Below are 27,531 nucleotides of genomic sequence, written 5' to 3' on the forward strand. Positions count from 1 at the left end.
GGAGTCATCTGTGCTTTTTGGCTCTTCCCGGTTGGGTTGAACTCAGTCATGTGACTTTCAGGTTGGCTGGGTATCACTCCTTATCCTCTTTGTGGTGGAAGCCTGGCTGATGCATACTCTTGTCATGGTGATGGAAGAAGGGTCAGAGCGCAGGTCCAATCATACATGCGGTATCAGTTAAGCCCTTTGACCCCTTTTGTTACCTTCTCATGGGCTGAAGCAATTCACCCGACCCAGCACAATGCGAGGCAGCAACAGGAATGTGTCTCCTTTGGTCCAGTAGAGCATTTCTGAACAATAGCCGGTTGGGCCTACTGTAAGGGTCGACTTTACAAGGAAGTTGTTGAGATGCAGTGGATGTTGTTGGAGGCTGCAGAGACGGCTCACTACTTAGGAGAATGCATTGCTCTTGTAGAGGTCGTGGGTTTGGTTCCCAGAACTGACACCAGGCAGCTCAGCATAACCTGTAACTCTAGCTTCTGGGTCTCTTCTGGTCTCTGCAACCATGTGCACTCATGTGCACAAACTCAACCTCCTTATACACGTAATCAAAAATAAAATAACACCTTTAAAAGAAAAAGCACAATGAAGTAACACATTATCATTGTATGTATATTTTATCCATCCAAGAATCTTCTACCTGTTCAAACCATGCAGCTGTTAACTGTATCTGCCAATACCACCTTACTCAGGCACATATCTCTTCCCATTTAAGGCCCTTATTAATGACTTCCAGAGTAGAGTCTCTGTCCAAGTGTAAAAGCAACCTCAGTGTGTGGCAACTTAAGGCACATTTATAACATTTTTGGTTCTTTTTCACTCAAGAGACAGAGTCTAATTTTCTTCTTTTGGAATTGAAGTTGGGTTGAAATTTGGTTGACTTTAATGGATTGCTGGAGCCAATAGCAAGAAAATGGACATGACCATGTATAGCTTTGGAGGTGGCTCCTTGTACCTAAGATGTAAGCCTGGATGAGGCAGCATGAGGTATGTGTCCTGGGAGGGTTCCTGGAAAGCCTTGCTTCCCCAGTGTATATGTGAATGCTTTGTTTGGGTGATGTCACTGCAAACAGTTTCTTCTCAGTACTGCCCAAAGCTGTGGGCACCATCTCATGTCCAAGAGAGAGTGGCCAGGGCAATTTCAGAGTTGCTTGTGTTGCCTTTGTTCTTGAAGTGAGTTTGCTACTTCCAGATTTATTTTACGTGAGGAAAATTAGGCAGGGTTAGCTTAGACTTTTGTCACTTATATGTAAAGACATTCCTAACAAAGCCAGGATGCGAATATAGTACGTAATCTAATGATACTCCAAAATACTTTTGTGATAACATTTAGAACCCTCCTTAGAGAGCAAAGGGCCTTTGATGATGTAATTAAAGTAAGAATCTTGATAAAGGGGAGGATCTGGGTAGGAGTCAGAAATGGCTTCAGATTTCTCCAGAGAGAGAGAGAGATGACAGCCAAAGAAGGCGAGAAGTAAGGGAGGAAGCAGAGATTGGAGTGAGGGAGTGATGTAGGCACAAGCCCAGGAATGCAGGTGGCACCCAGAAGCTGGAAAAGGTGGGGGCAGGATTCTTCACTGGAAACTTCTAAGTGAAACCAGCCCAAACAGCACCTTGACTGAGCGTCTGAAGCTCGTTTCAAGTATTTGAACTCTGTATTGGTAGGAGAACCCCTTTGTGGTGTCTGCTAAGCCACAAAGCAGCAGCAGTTGGCACCTCAGCAACAGGGCCCCAAAGAGTGGGACACCAAGGTGCCGAGAAAAATATTGGTGTTTTGTCAGAGTAGGGCATGGTAGGAAAAAGGAAAGGCTTTCCAGAGGGAGAGATTATTAAGCAAATATAGAGAGATAAGCTGGCTATAGCTTGACGAGCAGGAAGGAGGGAGAGAGCTGAAACATTCAGCCTGCAATTCAGTCACTACTCACCTGTTCTTTGTTGTTTTCCTTGATCACGGGAGGGAGGTGGTGAGGTGGCTTCACCGTCCTTTATCCCTCCTTGCTGTGGCTCTTCTTCTTCTTCTTCTTCTTCTTCTTCTTCTTCTTCTTCTTCTTCTTCTTCTTCTTCTTCTTCTTCTTCTTCCTCTATAGTTTACATTCTACTTTCTCTTCTTTCCCCAGTTCTCTCTGTGAGTAATGTGAAGGCAAAACTATATTACATTAATCTGTATCTGCCCAACCCTAATACTGGGTATGCACTGGCCTATCATTATATAGGTATTTGCCTGAAACGATGTAAATGTAAATATATAGTGCTCATGCAGATGGATACAAACATGTGCAGGTAGGTGCACGGGCATGTGCGCACCACGCACATACACACACACACACACACACACACACACACGCACGCACACACACACAAGTACATCATTCGTTGAGGCAAACTTCAGTCCCAGAGTGTCTAGAGTTAGAAACAGCTCTGCCTTTTTATTTTTTTATTTTTTTTTTAAACTCAGGCATAATCCTATTAGAGACACAGCTCTCTGGGCTGAAGAATCCCTTTGGTCTCTTTGATCAAGGGCACACTTTTGAGTTCAAAAAGTTCAGCTGCTCGAGCCCTAAAAATATCAAGGAACCTATTTGCTGTCTTGAGATGACAATTTCTCTCATTTCTGATGACAGACGGGTTCACTCATGAAGATCCGTCTCTGTCCCTAGTTCAGAAGAAAAAGTGGGGAGCAGAAAGCTCATTGTACTACATTCCCAGAGCACATGTGAGGTACCTCCTGCTAGCATGCCGATTACTGTAGGTGATATTAAATTATAAGTGTCCATACAAACACTCACAGATTTATACAGGTAGGTGACAGGAGGGCTGGAGAGATGGCTTGATTAGTAAAGTACTTGGCCTGTAAATACAAGGTCCTGAGTTTAGTTCCTGGAGTATCCAGGCTTGTATGTGCAGTAGTCCCACCACTGGGGAGGCAGGTACAGCCAGCTTAGCCTACTTAGTGAGTTCCAGTCCACTGAAAGAAAGACCCTGTTTCAAGAAAGGGTGGTGGTGGATTATGTTCAAAAGTTGCCCCTGACACATCCTCAATAGGCCTGTCTCACATATGCCTATGTGCACACACACACTCTCTCTCTCTCTCTCTCTCTCTCTCTCTCTCTCTCTCTCTCTCTCTATCTCTGTCTCTCTCTGTCTCTCTCTCTGTCTCTCTCTCTGTCTCTCTCTCTGTCTCTCTGTCTCTCTGTCTCTCTCTCTCTCTGTCTCTCTGTCTCTCTCTCTCTCTCTCTCTCACACACACACACACACACACACACACACACACACACACACATGCACACACACGCATTAGTTACTGCTTTGCTTATTTGTTATATATCTGCTACCTTTCTGATTAGACAGTGTAGACACTGTATTTTTGTTCTGTGTTTTTCTCTAATGGCTCTCTCACTCTTGTTCGTTCAGCAGATGTCCTTCATACTCCCCTAGTCTCTGTTGCCCCATGCTTACCATAGTCTACTCATCCCTGTGCCCAGTCTCTCTGCTCAGCTCATACAGTGGCCCTGTGTTTTATAAGTGGCACAGGCAAACTTGTTCCATGCCCCGAGTTCTAGAGTGTTCTCCAAGAGAACACATACGTGGCTTCTGAGGCCCCAGAGGCCCTCACCATCTGGTCTGTAATCCCCACTGCCTTCCCTGTTTACCATATTTCAGTTGATACCCCATCTCTGACGTTTTCTCTCTTCCATCCCTGCCTTGTTTTATTTTCACAGTACTTTCCAACACCCAGCACATTTGCTTGGTTATTATCTATTTCCCTGTGAGAATCTATGTTTCTTACATGGGACTTTTTATAAGTTTGGCTCCCTGAAATAGTCCCACTCTTTCATGTTTTTGTTGAGTGACTCTGTGAGAGAGAGGGAGGTCAGGGGAGAGCTCGTGGCTGACTTAACCACTTGGTTTCTTGACCTTTTTACCAGCACCTTCTAACTCTGACAAGCCACACTGAATGTGAAATTCCCTTGAAAGTCCACATTCTCTTGTCCCAATTATCTTTTCAGGCTGTGTAATTCATGACATCATTTAACACAGTCTTGGGATTGCCCATAGCCTCAATGAAATACTGATTATTTTGGGTTTTGAAGCACCTCAAATTCTAAGGTCCCACATGAAGGCATGCCTTTATCCTTTCTCTTCTTTGTGTGCAGTCCATATTTATGATGATCTGAAAATACAATTTGTTGATAAGAGGCCTGCGCACTCTATTTTCCTCCTCCTCTGTTTTTCTGGATTGTGTCAAATGTATCTGCTGGAGGCACCAATCAAATTTAGATTTGAACTCTATGTCATGCACTGTCTTAGAAGTTGCTCAGCGGTGGTCTTGTCTTTGATGAGTCATGTGCAGACACATAGTGAATTTTTCTTTAAAGAATTGCTAGAATTAGGAGAGTAAAGAAGGTGGAAATTGAACCGGGCGTGGTGGCGCACGCCTTTAATCCCAGCACTCGGGAGGCAGAGGCAGGCGGATCACTGTAAGTTCGAGGCCAGCCTGGTCTACAAAGGGAGTCCAGGACAGCCAAGGCTACACAGAGAAACTTTGTCTCCAAAAAAAAAAAATGTGGAAATTATTTAAGGAGATGTCCTACGTAGTTTTTAGTTACCAACTTGACACAGTCTAGAGTCATCTGAGAAAGGGGTCTCAAACTGAGGGATTGGCCTCGATCAGATTGTCCTCTGTGGCTATGTCTATAGGGCACTGTCTTAACTGGTACTTGATGTAGGAGGGCTCAGTCCACTGTGAGTGGCACCATTCCCTGGGCAAGTGGTCCTGAGTTGCATAAGAAAGCCAGCCAAGCATAAACCTGCGAGTGAGTCGACAAGCAGCATCCTTCTGTGATGTCTGCTTCAAGTTCCTTCTTGAGTTTCGGCTTGATTTTCCTCAGTGATGGACTGTGACCTAGAGATGTGTAAGCTGAATAAACCATTCCCCTTAGTTAGTTGCTTTTGCTAGTGGTAGTTGCTACAAAAACAGAAGCAAAAGTAGAAAAGGAGACAAAGAATCTGAGGACTGCCTGGATTTATAAATTACTTGGACGTTGAAGGCTATGCTATTAATGAAACACTCTTGAGTGTACCTGAACTGCCCACACCCAGCTGTGCATTGTATCTTTGTCTGTTTTCTGTTATGATAACAAAACCCCTGGGATTAAGAAACGGAAAAAAAAATGGGGGCCAGGTGTGGTGGCACATGCCTTTAATCCCAGCACTCGGGAAGCAGACACAGGAGGATCGCTGTGAGTTCGAGGCCAGCTTGGTCTACAAAGTGAGTCCAGGCCAGCCAAAGCTACACAGAGAAACCCTGTCTCAAAAAACAAAACAAAACAAAACAAAACAAAACAAAAAAAACGAAACAACAACAAAAAGAAATGGATTTAAAAAATTAAATGTCCTTAGCTCTTGTTTCTAAAAGCTGCGAAGCCTAAGAATGTGGTGCCATATCTGCTTGGCCTCTGGCGAGGATCTTCTTGCTACATCATAGCACAAAGCAAGATACCACATGGAGATAAAGAACTCCTAGTGCTGGCTGAGATCTCTCTTCATCTTCTCATGAGCGACTGATGCTCTTGATCTTATCTGGTGCTAAGCATTTCCCAAAGGCCCCACCCTGACATACCCTTAGCAGAGGAATTTGCAGTTCAGGCTTCAACACACGAATTTTTGGAGTACTCACTTGAATGACATTCAGCAGCCTCATTAATTCACTTATCAACTCGTGTCTTACTGTATGAAGTGCCTCGGCCGTGGTAATGAAGAAGCAGGTGAGGCCCCTGCCCTTGGAGCTTATCTTGCATAGGGGAGATGCCAGATGACCCACCACCCACAGAGAGTCGTCTTCTTTCAAGCATCTTTGAAGGAAAAGTATAGAGAAGAAGAAATAAGAACTGGGCATAGGCTCAGCTGTGGTCAGAGTTGATGACCTCCCTCTAGGGTGCAAATGACAGTCTGACCAGGCCTTAGAGTGTCCTTCACTCTCTGTTGTCCTGATGCATACATAGGATTTGCATCAAATTTAAACACCTGTATGCCAGACATTTCAGGGTGATACACAGGCAAGGGGTGTGGGGAAGGTGAGCTGTGCGAGCAGGGGAACTGGCCCAGAGCAAGAGTGAGGTCAAGATGTGTCCAAACACCAAAAATCTTATTTTGATACCAGCAGGAGTAAGAACTGCTCCCTCCCTCTTCTGGGTCTGCATGTCCCAGGACATATAGTCTTGTATGGGGCATGCCAGGGGTTTGGGGGGGAGCATGGTGGGGGCCCCCTGTCTCTGCCACCCTTGAGGTGGTAGTGTATCCTGGGGGCCAGGTTTCAGGTTAAAACTTCCAATTTCCTTATAAGGACATATTCAGCTCACACCTGGAATTCCTCTACCTGCAAATGACACATTCCCAGTCAATGATGTAGACCCACCCGGAAGAGCCCTACCCACGCCTTCAAGGTTTATATAGCCCTTATTTCCCGACAATTAAAGAAAACCCCTACCCACTCCCTCAAGGCTTGTATGGTCCTTACTCCCCCCCCCCCCCCCCCCCGCAATAAAAGAGAGCCCTTTCACTGAAACCCTGTCTCAGAAAAGGCCTTTTATCCCCCCCCCACACACACACTGCTGACTCAGACCCTGCACCCACCAGCTTCATTTCTTCCAGTCCAGTCACAGTGTTTGGATGCCCGAAGGGAAGAAATGGATCTCCTGATGCACGCATAGGATTTGGGTCAAGTTCAAACACTTGTTGTACCAGACACTTCAGGATGATACTCAGCCCTGGGGATGGAACCCAGGGCCTTGAGAGTGCTAGAAAAGCAATTTACCAACTGAGCCACATTTCCAGCCCCTCCAGGGTCTCATGTCAAGGACTCTGGGCCTTTGTACTTTGGTAACTCCTTGGCTGCTTCTTCTTTACCCATCACTGCCCACCCTCTGCACTGAGGGTCCTTGTACTTTAGTGAATCCACCAAAACCACCAGGGAGAGGTTATGAGCTGCAGATTAGGTAAGGAAGACGGTTATTCTCAGCAACTACTGTGCCGGAATCACAGAGGACAGTAGTCTAGGCACTTTCCTGAACTCCACACCTCTCCTTTCTCTCCTATGCTCTTCAGTCAGCCGTGTGAAGACCCAGAGGCTTCCTGGGAAAGAAGCCGGGCTAGCACCAAGGGCTCTTTGTAGTCACATCGACTCCAGTGTACTTTTGCTCAAATGGACTTAAGCTTGGTTGTATTTTTTGATGTCTGGAGTGGATTGTCAAAGCCTAACACTAGACACCTCCAGGTCTGTGCCTGTGAGATCAGCGACTGAGGAGTTTAGGTTAGGTAGACGTTGCTTTCAGAGAACTCTGCCTCTGCCAGACAGCCATTTTCAGTGGTAGTGCCATCAAGGCTGATTTTTTTTCGCCTTTCACTGTGGCAGAGAAGCTTTGAGTCTACAAACCTACACACTGTGGGCAGAACGTCAGTCAACCTGGCTGCCAAAGAAGCAGAAACTGAGTGGCCATTGCGGTAATGATGATGAAGATGGTGACGGCTGTGGTGATGGCAGTGAGGGTAGTCATGGTTGTCATGGAGATGGTGGTAGCTGTACACAGTAACTCTGCCTCCATATCGCTTTTGTCCATCAGTCTGTCTACACACCACATCTCTGAATTTCTCCCGTCGGCAAGATTAGAAAATATCAACCCTACAGAAGAAAACTGAAGCTCAAGAGGGGTGGAGTGACCTGCTTGGCCTCAGGTCATGTGAACTGTGCAGCTGAGGCAACAGCTAAGGACTTTCATTGCCAGGTGGTTGGGAATAGGCGGAGATGAAGGAGTCCAACCTCATTTCTAAGAACTGTAACGAGCAAGAGGCTCACACACTTCAGTTTCTCCAGTGATCATGGCTGTATTCACCGGACAGGGTTCTGGTGATGAATTGGCATTAATGAAATCTCAATATCTACCCATGAAGAGGAAAAACAAAAAATCCATAGCAGGCCCTGATGGGCCATTAGGTGTTAATGGGAATAATACAAATGTCCCCGGCGCACATTACTGAACTAAGTGGGCCTGCCCAGCCCATCACAATCTGTAACGTCTCAATTGCTTTGTGCTCTGTACACAGGTGTTGGAGTAAGACTGGAAGCATTGAAGAGCCAGGTGGTGACATGGCATGAAGTCATGAGAAAGTAACTTCTTCATCGTGGGACTGAGTGAGTGAGCCTGGGCAAGTGGCCAATGCCTTCTGGGGTCTCTGTCTTTTGGCCACAAAATGGGAATAGACTCTGGTTTCCGAGGAGAGCAGAAGGGGTCCCACTGTCTCATTGCTCTAGCTGCATTTCACTGGTTTCTGGGACGATCGGGTGCTTTAAGACTGTTGCCTGTGTAAGTGGGCTGTCTGCAACCCCTCGGTGGGAACTGGCTGCCCATCTGCTTAATTGTCTTCTTTTATATATATATTTTTTGTCTCTCTGGTCTATTTTATTTTTTAATATTTTATTAATTTTTTTCATATTACATCTCAATTGTTAGGCCATCCCTTGTATCCTCTCATTCCTCCCTCCCTCCTGCTTTCTCCTACTCCCCTCCCCTATGTCTGTGACTGAGGGGGACCTCCTCCCCCCGTATATGCTTATAGGGTATCAAGTCTCTTCTTGGTAGGCTGCTATCCTTCCTCAGAGTGCCACCAGGCCTCCCCATCTAGAGGATGTGGTAAAAAATGGGGCACCAGAGTTTGTGTGAAAGTCAGTCCCCACTCTCCACTCAACTCTGGAGAATGTCCTGTCCATCTTCTAGATCTGAGTAGGGGTTCAAAGTTTACTTCCTGTATTGTCCTTGGCTGGTGTCATAGTTTGAGCAGGACCCCTGGGCCCAGATCCACCCATCATAATGTTCTTCTTGTAGGTTTCTAGGACCCTCTGGATCCTTCCATTTCCCCACTCTCTCATGCTTCTCTCACCTAAAGTTCCATAGGATGTTCTCCCCTCTGACCTACTTTCCTGGTAAGTGAAGACTTTCATGGGACATGCGCCTTGGGCTAGTGTCTAGATATAAGTGAGTATATACCATTTGAATCTTTCTGCTTCTGGGTAAACTCACTCATTATGATCATTTCTACTTCAATCCATTTGTCCACAAATTTCGGGAATTCCTTGTTTTTAATAGCTGAGTAGTATTCCATAGTGTAAATGTACCACAGACATTAAATCAGTTAGAGAAAAAAGTGGGGAAGAGCCTAGAACACATTGGCACAGGAGACACCTTCCTGAACAGCCCAGGTCTTAAGGTCAACAATTAATAAATGGGATCTCATGAGGCTGAGAAACTTCTGTAAGGCAGTAGACATTGTCAACAGAACAAAGCGACAGCCTACAGACTGGGAAAAGATCTTCACCAACCCTACATCTGACAAAGGTCTAATATCCAAAATATATAAAGAACTAAAGAAATTAAACACCACCAAACCAAATAACCCAATTGAGAAATGGGGCTCAGAACTAAACAGAGAATTCTCAACTGAGGAACACCGAATGGCTGAGAAACACTTAAAGAAATGCTCAACATCTTTAGTCATCAGAAAAATGAAAATCAATATGACACTGCGATTCCATCTTATACCCATCAGAATGGCTAAAATCAAAAGTTCAAGTGATACCACATTCTGGTGAGTATGTGGAGAAAGGAGCACTCCTTCATTGCTGGTGGGAATGCAAACTGGTACTATCACTTTGGAAATCTATCTGGCGCTTTCTCAGAAAAATGGGAAGAGGGCTTCCTCAAGACCCAGCTATTCCACTCCTTGGAATATACTCAGAAAATGCTCGACCACACAACAGGAACATGTGCTCAACCATATTCATAGAGGCCTTATTCATAATAGCCAAAACATGGAAACAGCCTAAGCGTTCCTCAGTAGAAGAATGGATAAAGAAACTTGTCTTCTTTTAAGCCACTGACTCATACATCTGTAAACTGATTGTTCAGTCAGATACATGCCCAGATTTTCTATCTTGATTTTTTTTTGCAAATAGTTGTTCTGAAGTATTATTTGCATAGCATGAAATTCAATTTTTGTAAATATGCAATGATCTGGGGTGGTTAATTTATAAAGTGGTACAACCTGCTAGCATCATAAGCCAGTTTTAGACTTTCTCACCAATTCCAAAAGCTCCTCTCACCTGTCTATGCTTTATTCCCACGTCCATCCCAAGCCATAGGCCATCATTGATCTGCTTTCTGTCTCAATGAATTTGTACCACATGACTATTTCCTATCAAATGGAAGCTTACTAAATGCAGTCCTAGCTTTCCTCTTCCATGCGCATGTGATGTTGTAATATATGTCAACATTTTGTTGCTTTTTACTGCTAAAGAACATTCCACTGTATGGCAGTAGCACATGTGTGTTCTTTCCAGGCCCCACCCTGTCTATGTATAAATTTGGTCATAAGACATAGTGTCCTGAACAAAGGCAGACCTCCCATAAGCAGAGATGGTTGCCTTCTCCACCTCCCAGACAGCCATTTTCTGTGGTAATGCCATCGAGGCTGAGTTTTTTCCTCTTTTCACTGTGGTAGAGAAGCTTTGAGTCTACAACTCTACACACTGTGGGCAGAATGCCAGTCAACATGGCTGCCAAAGAAGCAGAAACTGAGTAGCCATTGCAGTAATGATGATGAAGATGGTGATGGCTGTGGTGATGGTGGTGAGGGTAGTCATGGTTGCCATGGAAATGATGGTAACGGTAACAGTGAAGATGCCTCTGGTGCTAATAGTAATGATGGTGTGCAAAATGCGAAAGGGTAAACTTGCAGTTATATTATCATGAGCGTCTTATTTTCTCCTGGGTGCTTTGTCAAGGATCAAACTTACTTCTGATGCCTGTGATTGAGGAAAGTGAGTTGACTTCTAGGGAGCTTCTTCCATTTTTCATCATCACTTGTAGCATAAAAGAAAAACTCTCTCCTAGAGTAGAGGAAGATCATTATTTTAAGGGAATGTTTTCACATTTGGGAGGCAAAACTCACTTTTCTGTTGCTTGGAATATATGTGTGTGTATGTGTGTGTGTGTGTGTGTGTGTGTGTGTGTGTGTGTATGTATGTGTGTATACATATATATTTCAATAGTATATAGGAATAAATATTCACACATGTGGATTCTGTACATATTATGTATTTGTATGTATGTACATGTGTACATATTAAGTTGTGATTATTTTTTAGGCTCAGCAATGACCTCTCTTCTGTTCTCCTAGAGTACCGATCATTTTCTCATTTAATTCTTTATGTTTACCTTACCCTAAGAAAGTCATATGACTTTCTTAGCCGAGATGTGTGGTTAGTAAAACTTCCGGCCCATAAAAGAGTTTATGATCATAGCAAGAAGCTGGTTCTACTTTGTTCCATCCTTTCCTTAACTGTGACTGGCTGCAAACAGCAATCAAGGACCGCCCAGCTTTGTACCTTCTCTACCTGCCTGTACTCTTTGCAGTATTCCTCTGCACCCTCTCCCTTAGGGGACAAAGTCCTAGAGCTGCTAGCTGCTAGAATTGCTTTGCCAGCTGAGTTGGGTGGAAGTGATGATGTGCCACTTGAGGTTCGGATGAAATCCTCTCTGTCGTGGAAGGAAGGACACTTCTGTCATGTGAACACACCTGGTCTGGTTGCTTGCATGATGAAGACACTTGGTTCTTACCACCCACTTGAGGTCACAGACGACAAGCCACCTAGCAGCCTGGTTAAGTGTGTCCTCGAAAAACAAGCTCAGGTGATCTGCCAGGTCATCTGTCATGGTGAAACTAGGCTCTGCTCAGATTAGTACCATTCACCCACCTGATGCAGCTTTCAGGACTGGTGGACAAAGGCCTTGAACCACTACCTTTGGGTTGGTTTATCACATAGCAACATGTGCTTCTTGTACCTATGGAAGTGAACTAAAGCAAATTGCCATCTTTTGCTCTGTAGCTGGGTGTGGTTTTCCGTATATTATACCTTTCAGTGGTCACTTTTATCTTAATGCATTTGTAATTTGTTTGGAGCCAGGGTCTTATGTGTCCCAGGCTACCCTCAAACTTTTTAGGTTTGCCCAGGTTGACCTTGAACTTCTATTTTGCCTGTCTGTATCCCCCAGGTATTAGATTTACAGGAAACACCACTATGCCCCCTTTCTGAGGTAGCAGGAATGAAACCCTGGGCTTTCTGCCAGCTAGACAAGGGCTCTACTCACTAAGCTACATCCTCTGACTCTGTATTCGTACTGTAGAGCCACGTGAAAGGTTTTCACAGTCTGCGTCCTTCACTGTGTAAACGGTACAGTGTCTGAGTTTGTTTTTAATCCATTTCTTGCTGTTATTCTGTGCATGAATGAGCAAAAGGCATAAGGCAATGCTATTTCTCAAGTGTTTCTTTTATAGCTGCCATTTATTTTTACTTGGACTGTAATTTGTACAAAGGTGGAAGAGAAATGTTTTCTGTTGGCTCTTTGCATTGTTTCATAACTCCCACGAGAGCACCGGCTGTTTCATCTTGGAGATAATTAAACTAACTTCAGTACACTCATGGTAGTTACGTGATAAATAAATTTCCGTTTCCTAGAGCAAAAACACGATGGGTAAATAAATATTTCCCATTATAAACATGTCATAATCACCTAACATTTCAGTCTGTAGCAACAACTGAGGTTAAAGCAGAATGTCACACCAGAGCTTCAATAAATGAATTAGTCAAAAGTCTGCCTCTTTCTAACAGACACATTTCCAGCAGTCAAGAGCTTTATTGCACACTGACTTTCTTTTTCTTTTCTTTTCATTTTTCTTTAAGATAGGGCCTCATGTATTTCAAGTTGGCCTTGACCTTGCCACGTAAGCAGAGGATGATTACCTTGAGCTCCGGATCCTTCTACCTCTGCCTGCTGAGTGCGCCTCCATCCTTCCACGTTATTAACAAAGAGCAAAATGAACAAGAACAGTAAAGTCTCTTGTGCTTAGGGGTTGCTTCCTGTGTGTTAGTTAGTTTGCCTGCCTTTTCAGTCAATTATTTAGCATCCTCATAGCAGCTTTATACGTATTTTGTTCGTGCACACACACACACACACACACACACACACACACACACACACACACACACACACAAACTTGTATGAAGTCAGGGCACATGATGTGCATGTGGAGGTTGGAGGAAAACTTTGAGGAGTTACTTCTCTCTTGCTACAATGTGGGTCTCAGGGGATCACTTAGCACATGACAACAAGCGCCTTTATCCACTGAACCATACACTGGGATGGGAGGGTACCAGGTTGGAGGATGTGGAAGGATGCACCTTTGAGTACTTTATACCCTGAAGTGCAAGGTGATGGTTGGTTTCCATGGCCACCTTGACACACCTTGAATCATCTGGGAAGAGAGTCTCAGAGAGGAGCTGTCTAGATCACCTGACCTGTGAGCACACCTGTGGGTGGATTGCCTCGGTTATCTCAGTTGGTGTGGGATGGTGCGGCCCACAGTGGGCAGCACCATTCCCTAGTCTGGGGCCATGGGATGAACAAGAGCATAGAGATGTAGCTGAGTTCTGAGCCTGTGTTTGTTCTTTCTGCTCTCGACTGTATGTGTAACTAGCTGCTTCAAGTTCCTGCCTCCCTTCTCCACAGCCATGGGCTGGAGCCTGGAGATGCAAACTTAACAAACCATCTCTTCCCCCAGTTTTTTTTGGGGAAGGGCAGGGTGTTTCATGACAGCAACAGAAATGACATTTGGGCAGGGACAGATATTGAAAAACAAAGATGGCACTTGATGCTTCATTCTGAGGGAAGGGCCTGTTCTTTCCCCACTGGTGACACATTGTACTGTAATGATGTTTTCTCTCTAGGGAGGTTTGGGGGATTTTTTCCAGGTGAGCTCTGGAGGCCAACTCTGCCTTGGATCTGGGGTGCACATAACCTCTGTGCCTTAACTCTATTGGCTCCCAGACAAGGGAATCCAGATGTAACCCAGGCTGCCCTTGACAATAAGGCAAACAGGCAGCTCAACTAGGAAGATGATTGGCTCATCAGGAACTGTACTCTTGTGATGTTTAATCTCAACTGTCAGCTTGACAGGACCCAGAATCCTCCAGGAGACAAACTCACACTAGATCCAACTGCTGTCAATACAGAACCAAGCCAGTAAAGACACAGACACAGACTTCTGTACTTCCACATCTCTGCGTTCCTTACCTGGCTTGCCCAGGCTAACTACTAGTGGCTTCTGGATTGCTCAGGCAGAGTCTACCAAGCACGGGCAGGAAATGCTGGTCTCTTCCCTGTCATTGACAAAATAGCTTTATGCATTATTTATGTCATCTTCTTCTTCTTCTTCTTCTTTTTTTTTTTAACACATCCTGGGAGCCAGACAACAATCCAACAATCCAATGTGCCAGGCATGGTTATGGGACACCAAGACTTATCAGTTCCCCCATGGTGTCTGAGATAGGAAGCTCAGAGCTGGGATTCAAACATACATCTATGGTCCCAAAGCTGTCCCCTTGGCAGTGGGCAGATATGCTCCCTTTCTAGTGCCCCCTTTTTATTCAGATCTAGTGGACATAGCATCTTTTGGCTATCCACACACCTAGGCCATCCTGGTCCCATGTTCTACTGGGATTGAGTTGGTTTTCACAGCCTTGTGAAGACAGGGATGGATGGGGGGAAGAAAAGAGACCCCCTGCTTTTCTTTACTTACCAAGAGCCCCATGCCTCTGCCAACTCCAAGGTGGAGAAAGCTCCAATGCCCTGGGCTTGATGCCACTCACAGATATATCCAGTTCCAGTGGCAGAGCCAGATACTTTCTTGGAAGTTGACAAGGGACTGCCAGTGAAGAAAGATCAAATCTCTTGCTATGCCCACTTGTGTGCCCATAAGCCTCTCTGTCCCGGAGTTTGTTGCTAAGATATTCGTACTCTCCAAACAGAGCCTCTGTTGGTCTGTGTATATGTGTGTGTGACCATGTTGTATGGATGCATTTGTATGTTTGCACACACATTTGGAGGCTAGAGGTTAAATTTGTCTTTCTTAGGCCCTTTCCACTTGTTTTCTGAGACATGGTCTCTTACTGAGCCTGGTTCCATTTGGCTGGACTTAGAGGCCAGTGACCTCCACGGCTCTGTCCGTTCACTCCCTGATTCTGAGACTGGTGCTACACCTGCCTCTTTTTTATATGAAGGCCAGAAGCCTGAATCCAGGTCCTTCTGTTTGCTGGACCCTCTTCCCGCCTCTGGTATTTGATATTTTGAGACAGGCTCTTGTGGAGCTCGGGTTGGCCCCAAACTTGCTAGGTAGCCCAGGATAACATTACAGTTCCATCTTCCTGCCCCCTCTCTCCCAGGTGCCTGGTTTATAATCCTGCACCAAGACAACTGGTTTGCAGTTGATCTGAGTCAAGGTCACTTTCTGTTGATGAGATTGATCTGGACCTTCTTATATAGTTCAGGCTGGCCTTAAAGACTGGATCAGTCTTCATTTGCAGTCCTGGGATTGTAAGCAGACAGGTGATTTAAAAGCAGGCTCTTTGAAGGCTTGCTCTAACCTCTGGAGCCTCTGGGATGTGTGAGTCCCATGGAGCTTTGCCGGGAGGTGTGGTCATTTTGGTCCATATGAGCCCACCCACCCAAGAACAATCTGGAAGCTTTCTGACTATGCCCTGGTGACAGCAGATCTTGCTTGTGGAGTCTGTATCCCACTCAGAGAGCTAGTTGTCAAGTTCAGCGTGGCACCTGGGCCATTCTTCAGCTTCTTGTTTATTCAGTGATGATGACAGAGATGTGTCAGGCCTGTCTAAAGTGCAGGGGCTCGAGAGACAGTGGACTAAGTCTCCGCTCACCCACCTCACTGTGTCCTGGGGGTGGCAATGGATAATTGAGAAGATCCATGGATGATCCTGGACCACTGTGATAGTCACAAATGAAGTAGGAGGTGGAGTTGGCAGGGTGATTGCCTAGTATGAATGAGGCTCTGGTTTTGATCCCCAGCGCTGCAACAAGGTGGTGTGGTGACACACTGCTGGGATCCTAGTACTTTGGAGACAGCGGGATCAGAAGTTCAGTCCTCCTCAGTGACATAATGAGTCTGAGGTCAGCCTGGGCTACGTGAAGTCCTTTCTTGAAGGGCAGGCTTGGTGTACTCAGGGAGGGGAGCAGAATCTGGCAACTGGTACCAGTGTAGTTAGTAAGAGATGCTCAGGGCTTTTTTGTGCAGCACAAGGAAGAAAGGACTAAGGCACAAAGACATAAGAGAGAGAGAGAGAGAGAGAGAGAGAGAGAGAAGGCTTGCTGAGCAATGTCCAATGTGACACTTAATCGTCGGAAGATTAAGGCTTGTCAAATCAAGTAAGTATTTCTATGGGAAAAGTGATGTTTGGTGCTTCCGCAGCCACCTTGTGATCATGAAGCTATGAAGATTCTAATGAATGGCTTTTAGATGCTCACTGAAATGGTAAATAACCTTAGTATCCATGTCTCCTCTTGTTCCTTTACTACATGAGCTCAAACACTGGTTAAGTCATTTGTTGTCATGACACAATGCAGGTCCCTGATGGATGCGTATGTGTGTGTGTGTGTGTGTGTGTGTGTGTGTGTGTGTGTGTGTCCACGTACACGAGTTTGTGTGTGCTTCTCACTTTCAACATCACACACTTCAGCTGTATCAGTCTGAAAAACATGTCCCAGATGGGAGAGTGGCTGCAGACAGGGTGACATCATGTTATCTCCTAGAACACAGACCCTGCCCTGTCCCCTCCCCGAGGAACTACGCTCTTGCAAATATTCACAGAGACCAGGGGCAGTGCCAACTCTCCCTGCACAGGCCCCGCAGCTTTGTAAAACTTTTTAAAGTTCATCATTATTTATAAAGTTAATACTTATAATGAAAAAGGTTTCCCTTTGATGTAGAGTGTTTTTTGGAGCCTCTCTGACCTATATTGCTGACTTTCCCTGTGTATGAGGTGAGGCAGGGACAGGCTGGGGAATTACCCATGTTTAATGAACACTAAAATTAGGATTTGACTGAAATCCACAGAAATGGCTCGGCAGCAAGTTCTTGATGCCCCTAGGGAGCTGTGGGCAGCTCAAATTTACCCACAGGCGCTTTTGAAAAAAAATTTTTTTTTTTTTGAATCAGCACAGTTGTTTCTTTTGAGCTTAGAGGGTTGCTTCCACCCAAAGGCCCCGTCTCCCCTCCCCCACCACATGCCCTGGCACTGATGCTTCCCGGACCGATAAGGACCTCCTCTGTAGGCCTTTGTGGTGTTGGTGGTAGTCTCCTGAGTACAGATCTTGAGCCTGGCAATGCCCCATGTTCCCCGCGGCCAATGGCTGACCCTTGACTAGGGTGAGGAATCCTAAGAAAAATCAAGGTACCCAGAGTGCACATGTAGTTGATTGAAAAGGACCTGGAGAGCCCCCTTGTCGAGTGGACCCCAAAAGCAGGTCGTGGGTGAATGCCATTTGTCTAGAAGGCTTTTTGTGGAATGTTGTGAGCGGAGCCTGAAGCCAAGAGGTGAGCTGTGTTCTGTCAGCATCTCTCTGAAGTTGGGACCCATAAGGACAAAAGAGGAAAAGCAAGTATCAAGGGGCAGTGGGGAGGTACATCTGTCTTCTTTAGTTGCCCAAGAAAGGGAACACACAGGAATCTGAACAGAACAGGGTGGAAATTGGGGCATAAATTTCTGCTGTGTTGCCTCAGCAACATGGAAGGCGGAACTCAGGCCTGGAGATCCCTTGGCTGGGTAAGTGAGGCCTGGTGCTGTGGCTCCTTGTGCACACAGTCTTAGTGAGAACGTCTTGTAGCCCACACACACCAGGAAGCAGAGCCTGGCAAACGAAAGTGAAGTTACTTGCAGTTACTGACCTAAAATAGGGGGTGAGGGAGGCTAACTTCCTGTATGAGGTGTCTATGGCCATCTTGGGATTTCTAGGAAGCCACAATCTAAGACTGTAAATTTCACCTGTAAGCCAGTTGAACTTGGCTGATGGGAAGGCATGTAGCCCAAGATTGCTATCACTGTCTTTGTGCTCTGCTTCAGAAATGTAGGAAATGTAGGAATGTAGGAAAAGGAAGTCTTAGAGATTTCCCATTTTAGCAGGGCGTGGTGGCACACACCTTTAACCCCAGCCCTCAGGGAAGCAGAGACAGGCAGATTGCTGTGAGTTTGAGGCAGCCTGGTCTACAAAGTGAGTCCAGGACAGCAAGTGCAACACAAGAGAAACCCTGTCTCAAAAAGCAGGACAAAACAAACAAACAAGCAGAAAACCAAAAGTGATCTCCCATTTTTGAAAGAGAAAAGAATCGGGCCTTGTGGGAGGTCAAGATCCCAGATCTTTCTAGCCTGTCCAAGTATGTGTTCATAATTCCATTCCCTCTTAGGTGGACAGAGAATCCTTCCTAGATTCAGCTCTCACTCCAATTTTTCTTGCTTTAAAAAAGTTTTTAATTGAAATAAAATTACTTCACTTTCCCCTCCTTCCAGCCCCTCCCACCCATCCTTTCTCAAGCCCCCCTCTTGCCCTTCCCCGTCCCCTTCTCCCACAAGTGGATTAAGACACTCATTTTGCACAGGACAACAAAAGGTGCTAATGGGACAGCCCGAGGGAGGGTTATAAGCCTCTCTGAAATGCCTCCTCCCAGAGTTTCAGAGGAGAGTCCTAGTCACAGTGCCACCTGCTTGCCTTGCACTGATCAAAGGACATACTTAAATGGTTGGTACGTGGGGTCCTATAGCTCTCTCTTGATCCTATATAAACATGCAAACATACACCCAATGCAGTTAGACGTCTGCTGTTTTAATGTGCACTCAGCAGTTTGCCTTTTTATTGAATAGTACATCAGGAGTGCTTGTTGGCTTATGTGCATTATCTAATTCTTAATAGTTCCATAAGACTCCACAATATAGATCTATCAAAACGTAGCCACCGTTCTTTATCGATCCACTCATCTGCTTTTTTTTTTTTTCCAAAACCTGTCTCACTGCAACCTTCTGTCTCCTCTGTCACCAGGACCACAGACTAGCATCCTCCCTGTCCCCACTCTGCCTGGGGACCTCTTTAGGAGGTCCCATTACAACTCAGACCCTGGGCCCCTCTCCCAGGAATCCTCATGCAAATCTGGGAACTAATTACTCTTCTTTCTTCTCCTTCCCCTTTCTTCCTTCCCTCTGCTTTCTTGAAATAGTCCCTGAATCCTAGACTTGCCTTGCACCAACTCACTGGGTAGCTAAGGATGACATTGGACTTATGGTACTCCTTTTTCTCTTTCCCAGAGTGCTGGGATTCCTGGCAGGAGTTGAGGCACCTGCCTTCTGTAGTCAGGAGAGAGACCCCGAGCTTTGTGCACTACAGGCTGGTCCACTCCTTCCATTTGACTACTGAAGTCCTCCCCAGCTACAACCTAGAGTTGGTATTTCCAAAGCTCTGGGGCATGCAGGGCATAGCTGCTGCTGCTGGCCCTGGTTTGAATGGTTGGCTGTGAGCATCTGACTTAGACTTATTCAGTGAGCAGCTGACCTAGACTTATTCAGTGCTTCTTAACCCTGGCTTCATCCTGCCACGCGGTTCACACTTTGGGTCTTTCATGTACAACTAGGATCATCTTTGAAGGTGAAGCTCATTGAACCTGTCACTGCTGTCCTCTGAACCCCTTCATTTCATCATGGTCCAATAAACAGTCTACAGCAGTCTACCAACCTGTTGGTGCAAAGGCAAGGCTCACCCCTAACCCCCAAGGGGTGAGAGTTTATTCTGGAGCCAAAGATGAGTGGCCATGCACCGGGAAGACAGATTTTTTTGGGGGTTACTCCAATAATCAAGTTCCAATATGGAAGCAATTTGACGAGGTTCTTCAAGTAACAGAGCAAAGGAAGTCATAAATCAAAGCCTTTAAAGCTACATCAGAGGAAATGGAAATGTTGGGTTAATGCAAAGTGTAGGGGTCTCTATCAGCCTCAGGTGCCTTCTTAACCTTCAGAGGATTTACACTACAGTCATAAAGATGTTAGTTTACATGCAGAGGGGTTAACAAGCAGCCATGAAGAGGCAGGGTAAGGATGCCCCATGATAATGTGGCTCTGGACTTGTACACCCTCTCTGCATCTTTAAAGTTTCAGCCAATCTGCTTGCATTAGTTGGGATTCTTTTCAGTCCTCGGGAAAAGAAAGCACAGACGAACCTCAAACAAGTTTAGTCATCTTCCCTGTCCTTGCATGCTTCTAAAGTACATGTGTATTTATTTGTTGACTGTATTTCTCCTTCACCAGACTACAAAGCTCCTGTACTTTGTTGTATGTTGTCCTTTGTTGTTCTTACTGGTGGGCTAATTTTGTCTTCCATTCTGTATTGCCAGTGCCTTACACCGAGGCTTTCACACAGTAGCTGCTCATTTAAGGTGCACCATCCTGTATGCTTGAAAGACTCTCCTTTCTCCACATCTGTTTCACTGGCCCTCTGCATCTCAATTCCAGATGCAGGAGCTCTCCTGCACTGGACCACACAGGTGCCTCCAGGAGTCCTAGCCTCGGTAAGGTGCACTCCTGAAACCGTGTCTCCTTTCCCCTTCATTTCTCAGCCCCCCCAAGACACCCACCCCCTTATTCACTAAAGCGTAGTGGCTTGTGGTAGCTTCAAGGTAGAGATGGAATTGGGTGGCTAAAATCTTATGAGCCTCTCTTTTTTCATCTCTCAGCCTTCCACCAGCATAAACAGTCCACTTCCCCAGCTTCGGATGCTCTACTCCAGGGGTCAAAGGGGGTCCTTTGACCTTTGATCAATTTCTTATCACTAAGAAGAGACAAAAGACCTATTCATTTAGGAAGCTGTCTTGCTAGACTGTAGGATGCTTCCGTGTTTGCTTACAGAAGCCCATACAGTTGACATGGATGCAGCAATCTGTTTCTGCTTACCAAGAGTCTAGCGTCATCGCTTCTGGGCCATTATGTCATCGCTCATCTTGAGAGCATCTTCCTGTTGGGGCTGTGAGATGGCTCAGCAGGTAAGGATACTTGCCACCAAGGCTGACAACCTGAATTTACTCCTTGGAATTCACATCGTAGAAGGAGAGAGCTGACTCCTGCAAGTTGCCCTCTGATTTCTACATGTATAACTTGGGGCACACTCTGCACCATACCCCAACACACAATAAATAACTGTAATTAAAAAATATCTGCGCATCCATCTGATATACTGATTAGTCACAGGGTGGCTCAACTCTTTCCTTGTACGTTTTCTTGAGAGTACCATGTACTGCTATTGGGAATGGAAGTGTGTTTTCCTTTGTGAACAGTGGTGGGTGAATGCTACCTTGAGGATCATGTGTCTTGTAGAGTTTGCATATTAAACACCCATGGTGTTCTGCTTGAGAAATGCTAATTGGGGTCTGTTTCTCCCTGGTGAAAAATATGTTTTCCCCTAAACCCAGTGGAGTTAGGCAGTTTATGGGATCCTCCAATGGGCTCACCCATGCTTCATACAAGATGTTTCCTTATGAAATGGAGAAGACAAGACTTATAGTAATGCACACAGCAGGCACAAGATAGGTGTTTATTGTGAGGTATTTGTGGACCCAGACTGACCTTGCAGGCCCAATCACCTACGGGGTTACTCAGTTACCCAATCATTCCTTCTTTCTATTTTTAAAGTTACATTGATTTGGGCGTCAGCATTGACGGGGTAGCATATGTGCCACAGCATACATGGGGGTGGGCAGATGACAATTTGTAGGATTTGGTTCTTTCTTTCCACTATGTGGGACCTAGAAACTGACCTTGGCAGCCAACACCTGTACTTGCTAAGCCATCTCAAAAGATCTTTCTTCCTTTCTTTCTTCTTCCTCTCCCCACTCCTCCTGCTCCCCCCCCCCTTTTTTTTAAAGACAGGGTCTCAATATATATAGCTGTGAATAGGTTGAAACTCACTATGTAGCTCAGGCTGGTCTCAAATTCACTAGCCTTCCTCCTCCTCAGACATCTGGGTGCTGAGGTTACAGGAGTTCTGTACCAGTGTGTTGAGGGCACTTTTTGATGTGGAGGTCTATGTTAGCATCTGGGTGAGGCCAATTTGGTGGCTTTGCAAGACTAAAAGTTTCTGGAAGCAACTGGGAGCGCAGAGTATAATTACTACTGTCAGCTCATGTCTCATGTTCCCTTGTCAACCCCGGGGGCCAGGTCACACTGCCTCCTCCCAGGCTCTCACCTCCGGGAAAGCTTCCTGTCCTTCAGACCACACAGGGCTTTGTCTGTCCTGAAGTTCTACTTTCCTGGGGGTGGGGCTGGGAGTTCTCACCTTTAGTTTTACTTTCTTTTCTTAAAATTTTATTTAAGTAATTTATTCAGATTACATCTCAATTGTTATCCCCTCACTTTTATCTTTCCATTCCCCCTCCCTCCTTCTTTCACCCTATTTCTCTCCCCTAGGTCTGTGACAGAAGAGGACCTCCCATACCATATGATCACAGCCTATCAGGTCTCATCCTGGTAGCCTGCTTACCTTTCCTTCCTCTGAGTGCCACCAGGCCTCCTCACCAAGGGGAAGTGGTCAAATAGGGGGAACCAGAATTCATGTCAGAGTTAGTGCTGCTCTCCCTACAACTGTGGAGAATGTGCTGTCCATTGGTTAGATCTGAATAGGGGTTCTAGGTTTACTGCACGCATTGTCCTTGGTTGGTACAACCAGCCTTCATGGTCTTCTTGTAGGTTTCTATGGCCCTCTGAATCCTTCTATTTCCCCATTCTCCCTTACCTCTCTCACCTGGAGTCCCAGCATCTATCCCAAACTCCTGCTAAGTGAAGACTTTCAGGGGACATCCCTTTTGGGCTAGTGTCCGGCTATAAGTGAGTATATACCATGTGTATCTTTCTGTGTCTGGGTTACCTCACTCAGGATGATCATTTCTAGTTCCATCCATTTGCCTGCAAATTTCAAGATTTCCTTGTTTTTAATAGGTGAGTAGTATTCCATAGTGTAAATGTATCACAGTTTCTTTATCCATTATTCAACTGAGGGACATCTAGGTTGTTTCCAGGTTCTGGCTATTACGAATAGGGCTGCTATGAATATGGCTGAGCATATATCCTTGTTGTGTGGTGGATCATCTTTTCGATCTATTCCAAGGGGGTGGAATACCTGGGTCTTGAGGAAGCCCTATTCCCACTTTTCTGAGAAAGCACCAGATTGATTTCCAAAGTGGTTGTACAAGTTTTCACTCCCACCAGCAATGAAGGAGTGTTTCCCTTTCTCCACATCCTCGCCATCATGTGCTGTCACTTGAGTTTTTGATCTTACCTGTTCTGATGGGTGTAAGATGGAATCTCAGAGTCATTTTGATTTGTATTTCTTTGATGACTAAGGATGTTGAGCATTTCTTTAAGTGTTTCTCGGCCATTCGGTATTCCTCTGTTGAGAATTCTCTGTTTAATTCTGCTGGGCCAAAGCCCCTGAGTTTGAACTGTAAGATAAGCCCTCTGTTGTTGTAGCTCTTAGTGTAGGGACAGAACTCGCCATCCCCATGTCGCCACCTTGTAGCATTTTAGCATTGCAAAGACACAGGTGAATCCTTTTTTTCCTGTTGTCTCCTCTTCCTCTTGTACGCAACAATCCAAACCTTTGTTTAAGCAGATCCCCAGGAAGAGAGTCAGTTTAGACATTTCTGAAGTCCCTGCTTTTCTGCTTCATTTTCTCTTTTGGGTGATCATTATTTTCTGCTAAACTTTTACTTTGAGTCCTGTCATATGCTGTTCCTGCAAAAAGGCCCTGAGCTCATGAGTCTGTGCCATGATTTCATTGAACCATGCAGAATACCTGGTTCCTGGAAGGCCCGGTGGCTGGTGATTGAAATGGCATCCATAAACGTCTAAAGATGGGCTTATCTGCACTTAGCATCTTAGAAAGTGAATGAAAGCAGCACACGTGCTTTGTTTTGCTTCCCAAAATTTGTCTCTTTTCTGTCTGGCTTTTTCCTCTGTATTTCTTTCTCTGTCCCCGTCTCTCTCCCCACGTGGAAGCAGAAGAGAGGAAGGGTGTGAGACCGTGTGATTGGGAAGACCGTGTGATCAATGTACACAATGTAGATTCTCAATGACAATGGCATTCTAAAACTTGTCACTTAATACACACTAGCAAATTTGTAAAAAATCAGATAGTTCAGTGGATAAGCTTGTCACCAACTCTGATGACTTGAGTGTGATCCCTGAGACCCAAAGAGTAGAGGTACAGAATTGAGTTCTGAAAGTGTCCCCTGACTGCCACATGAGCACAGTGGCATGCCCCTCCCCACACAGAAATGTAGAGCGTGATGAAACAACAGCAACATGCATCCCATCTGTGTGCCTTACAACTGATGCTCAACCAGGCAGCCATCTTGTTTCCACATACAGAGGAGATGTTGTAGGATGCTGGAAGTCCTAGAAGTGCATGGGTCTCTACCATCTCCACGGTGATGTTACCCTACCTGTTCTGCTTCTGGGAAACAGAGGAGTCCATTGAAACAGCAGCCTGGTCACAGTACAGAGAGCTACCTGGGCATGAGTGTCTTGTACCAGTCAGGCAAGATCTGCCCTGAGCTGTCGTCCATTTCTGGGCCTGCTGGCCTTCTAGGTTCTCTGTGCTTCAGTGGTCCTGTTCCTTACTGAGCATCAGAACTTCCTTCTATCTGAGACATATGCACCCTCTTCTTCAACCTGAGGGCATCTGACCACATTTCAGATCTTGCTTCAATGTTACCTCTTCCAAAAAGCCTACGCTGATACCTTTGCCTATTGAGTCAGCATGACTTTTACCTTCTCTGGGTCACTGTGGCCTCATTTCTTTCTCTCTGCAGTATCTTCACCAATTTTAGTGTGCTAGACCTGCTCAAATATCTCTTCAAAAACAGACTTGAGGGTTGGTGCTATATCTCAAGTCGGTAAAGTGCCTGATGTGCAAGCAAGAGGACCTGAGTTCAAATCCTCAGTATCCACATAAAAGTGAAATGTAAAACGAGCTGGGCAGATGGACTCTGGAAGCTCATTGGGCAGCTGGTCTAGCCAAATTGATAAACCACACATTCAGTGAAAGACTTTGTCTCAAGACATAAAGTGAAGAGTATTCAACAAGCAAGCAAGACACCGGAGGTTGACCTCTGGTATGCACATGCACATAAGTGAACACACACACACACACACACACACACACACACACACACACACACGTGAATGCACAATGCAAAGGCACATACATAAACAGAACAGAAAGGACTCCCATCCCAGTTGCATGAAAATGAGTCATCACAGGGTTCGTTTCTCTCCCCATCTCCCTTGACCGCAGAGTCAGCTCAGCCTGGGTAGCTGACTCTCAGTTTGGGGAAGGCAAGCAGTGAACATCTACTGCCTGCCTGGGTCAAAAGCAGCTTTGCTGCCAGGCTTTCCTCAACCCACCACATTAGTTGTGCTTGAGGCTGTGTCAGACCTGATCAAAGCCCATCATTTCCTCCCTTTCATGGGGTTTGAACACTAACCATTCCACACACCAAACTCTCAGCACTCATTTTTTGGAAAACTCACTCCTATAAATGGCATCTTATTGTCTACCTGGCTGCTCATGGGCCTGGAAGAATCTAATTCCCTATTTCCCTTCTGCCATTATTTCACCCCAGAGAGAAATTTGTCAATAGACCTATTGAATGAATGAATGAATGAATGAATGAATGAATTTGGATGACCCCCCATGCATCTTAGCTGCTAGTTCTCACCCCTACCCGAGAGCTCAGGCCTTATGTCCCCTCTCTGCCTGTCACCCCCCACAATCTGAAGCCCCATCAGTTTCCTCTCCCTGGAGGAGTCCTGCAAATTAATTGCATCTCTCCTCTTTGTTCTCAATCGCTGCCTGTCCCAGGGAGGGTGGGCAGGGCGCTAAGCAGCCCACAACAGACAACCCCTTTTATTCCTTCTGACGGCCTCAGGGAGATTTGATGGGGACATTTCCATAATCGATGAAGGAGCCCTGTCACCCCAAACATGGAGTCTTTAAAGACGATAGGTTTATGCAAATTAGATATTGATGGAGTAATGATTAATTGGCCCTGAGCCTTTGTTAATATGCAATTGTAGTAACAGAGATACGTTTATAATTATTTTGGTTAATTGTTCAAACAAGCACTCAGGACTTAATTGCACAGAGTAATTGAGGAGTCTGGGTATTAGAATTATTTCTTCCCAAAGGAAAATCCGACTTCTTTAACCAGTTGGGTCCCTGTACAAAGGGCCAAAGGTGCTCTGAATTCTCTGTGGTTCTTTGTGTCTTCAGAGGATGAAGTTCAGCCACGTGGCCTCAGCTCCCCTGCTCTCAGAGGGCAAAGAACCTGGGTTGAGTGTCCGGACAGGGAAGAGTCTGACCTTGGCCCTTGAAGAGCTTTGTGAATTGGGGATGAGCCATTTAGTTTCTGTGAGCTACTGCTGCCTGGTTCACAAAAGCAGAAGACTATTTAACTCGTATATAAAAAGTGCGAGCAGTGTCTGCATGAAGCCCTGAGTTGGCACGAGGTGGATAGTAGGCATTTTTTCTCATCACCACGATCAAATATCTGACAGAGTAACTTAAGGAAGAAAGATGTCTTCTGGCACACGGCTCAGGCACTGCAGTCCATCATAGTGGTGGGGAAGACATGGCGACGACATGGCTCCACAGTGGCTGAAGCATATGACACCTGTCTACTTCTTGTCACCAGTCAGAAGATAGGGAGAAACAAGCAGTAAGGTCAGGCTATAGAAAACCTTGAGGCCCACTACAGTGGCCTCCTTCCTCTACCTGGGCTCCACCTCCCTAAACAACGCTACCTACTGGCACCCAAGTGTGTGGGGGACAGTTTACATTCAAAGCATTACAGGATCCCTGGGAAATGGCTCTAATGAGACCTAGTACTACGATTTTTCCTGGGACCATCTAGCAGACTCAAGGTAGATGATGATTAACCCGTGGTGTCAGGTGGGCATGGAACACGCATTAGGAGAATTTAAGACTCACCTTACTTAAGGAAATGGGAAAGGGAACCATAAGATGGTTCAGCCTTCAATCTTGATGGCTTGAGTTGGATCCTAGGACACACATGTTAGAAGAAGAGAATAGACATTTCCAAGGTGTCCTCTGACCTCCACACACTGACATATACATGGGCACTTAAACAAATAAGTAAATATGTAAGTACTTTTTATATGGGAACTGGGGATTTGAACTCAAGTCTTCATGCTTGCACATCAAGCACTTTACCAACTAAGATATAGCACCAGACCTCAAGTAAGTAAGTAAATGCATGGAGTGAGGAGGGATTGGAAGAATGCGTACAGGCTTTAGAGCTGAGCTGGGAAAGCTAATGATAAGATCTCTATAAAAGAGTTGGCTTGACTTTGCTCTTCGAGGCTTCCTGCTTCTAAATGGTCTCAAAGGGAATTTTACATATTTACTTGTCTTCAAGTTTCAGAATGCATCCCTCTCCATGCACACACAATCAGATGAACACAAGTATGTGCACACACACGTGTACACATATGTATACACCCTGGTACAAATGTTG

At 45.5% G+C, this 27,531-nt stretch overlaps 1 long non-coding RNA gene across 1 annotated transcript in view; it reads left to right on the forward strand.

The window, feature by feature from the left end:
* Window positions 1-27,531, forward strand: part of LOC311583381 — an 80,761-nt gene that overhangs the window by 11,907 nt on the left and 41,323 nt on the right. The window contains exon 2 of the long non-coding RNA XR_014774482.1: window positions 8,101-8,188. This is a non-coding gene — a long non-coding RNA (uncharacterized lncRNA). The remainder of the gene's footprint in view (window positions 1-8,100; window positions 8,189-27,531) is intronic.

The sequence above is a fragment of the Acomys minous genome (genome assembly GCF_964271855.1).
Source record: "Acomys minous genome assembly, chromosome: 14".
In the NCBI taxonomy this organism is placed as follows: Eukaryota; Metazoa; Chordata; class Mammalia; order Rodentia; family Muridae; genus Acomys; species Acomys minous.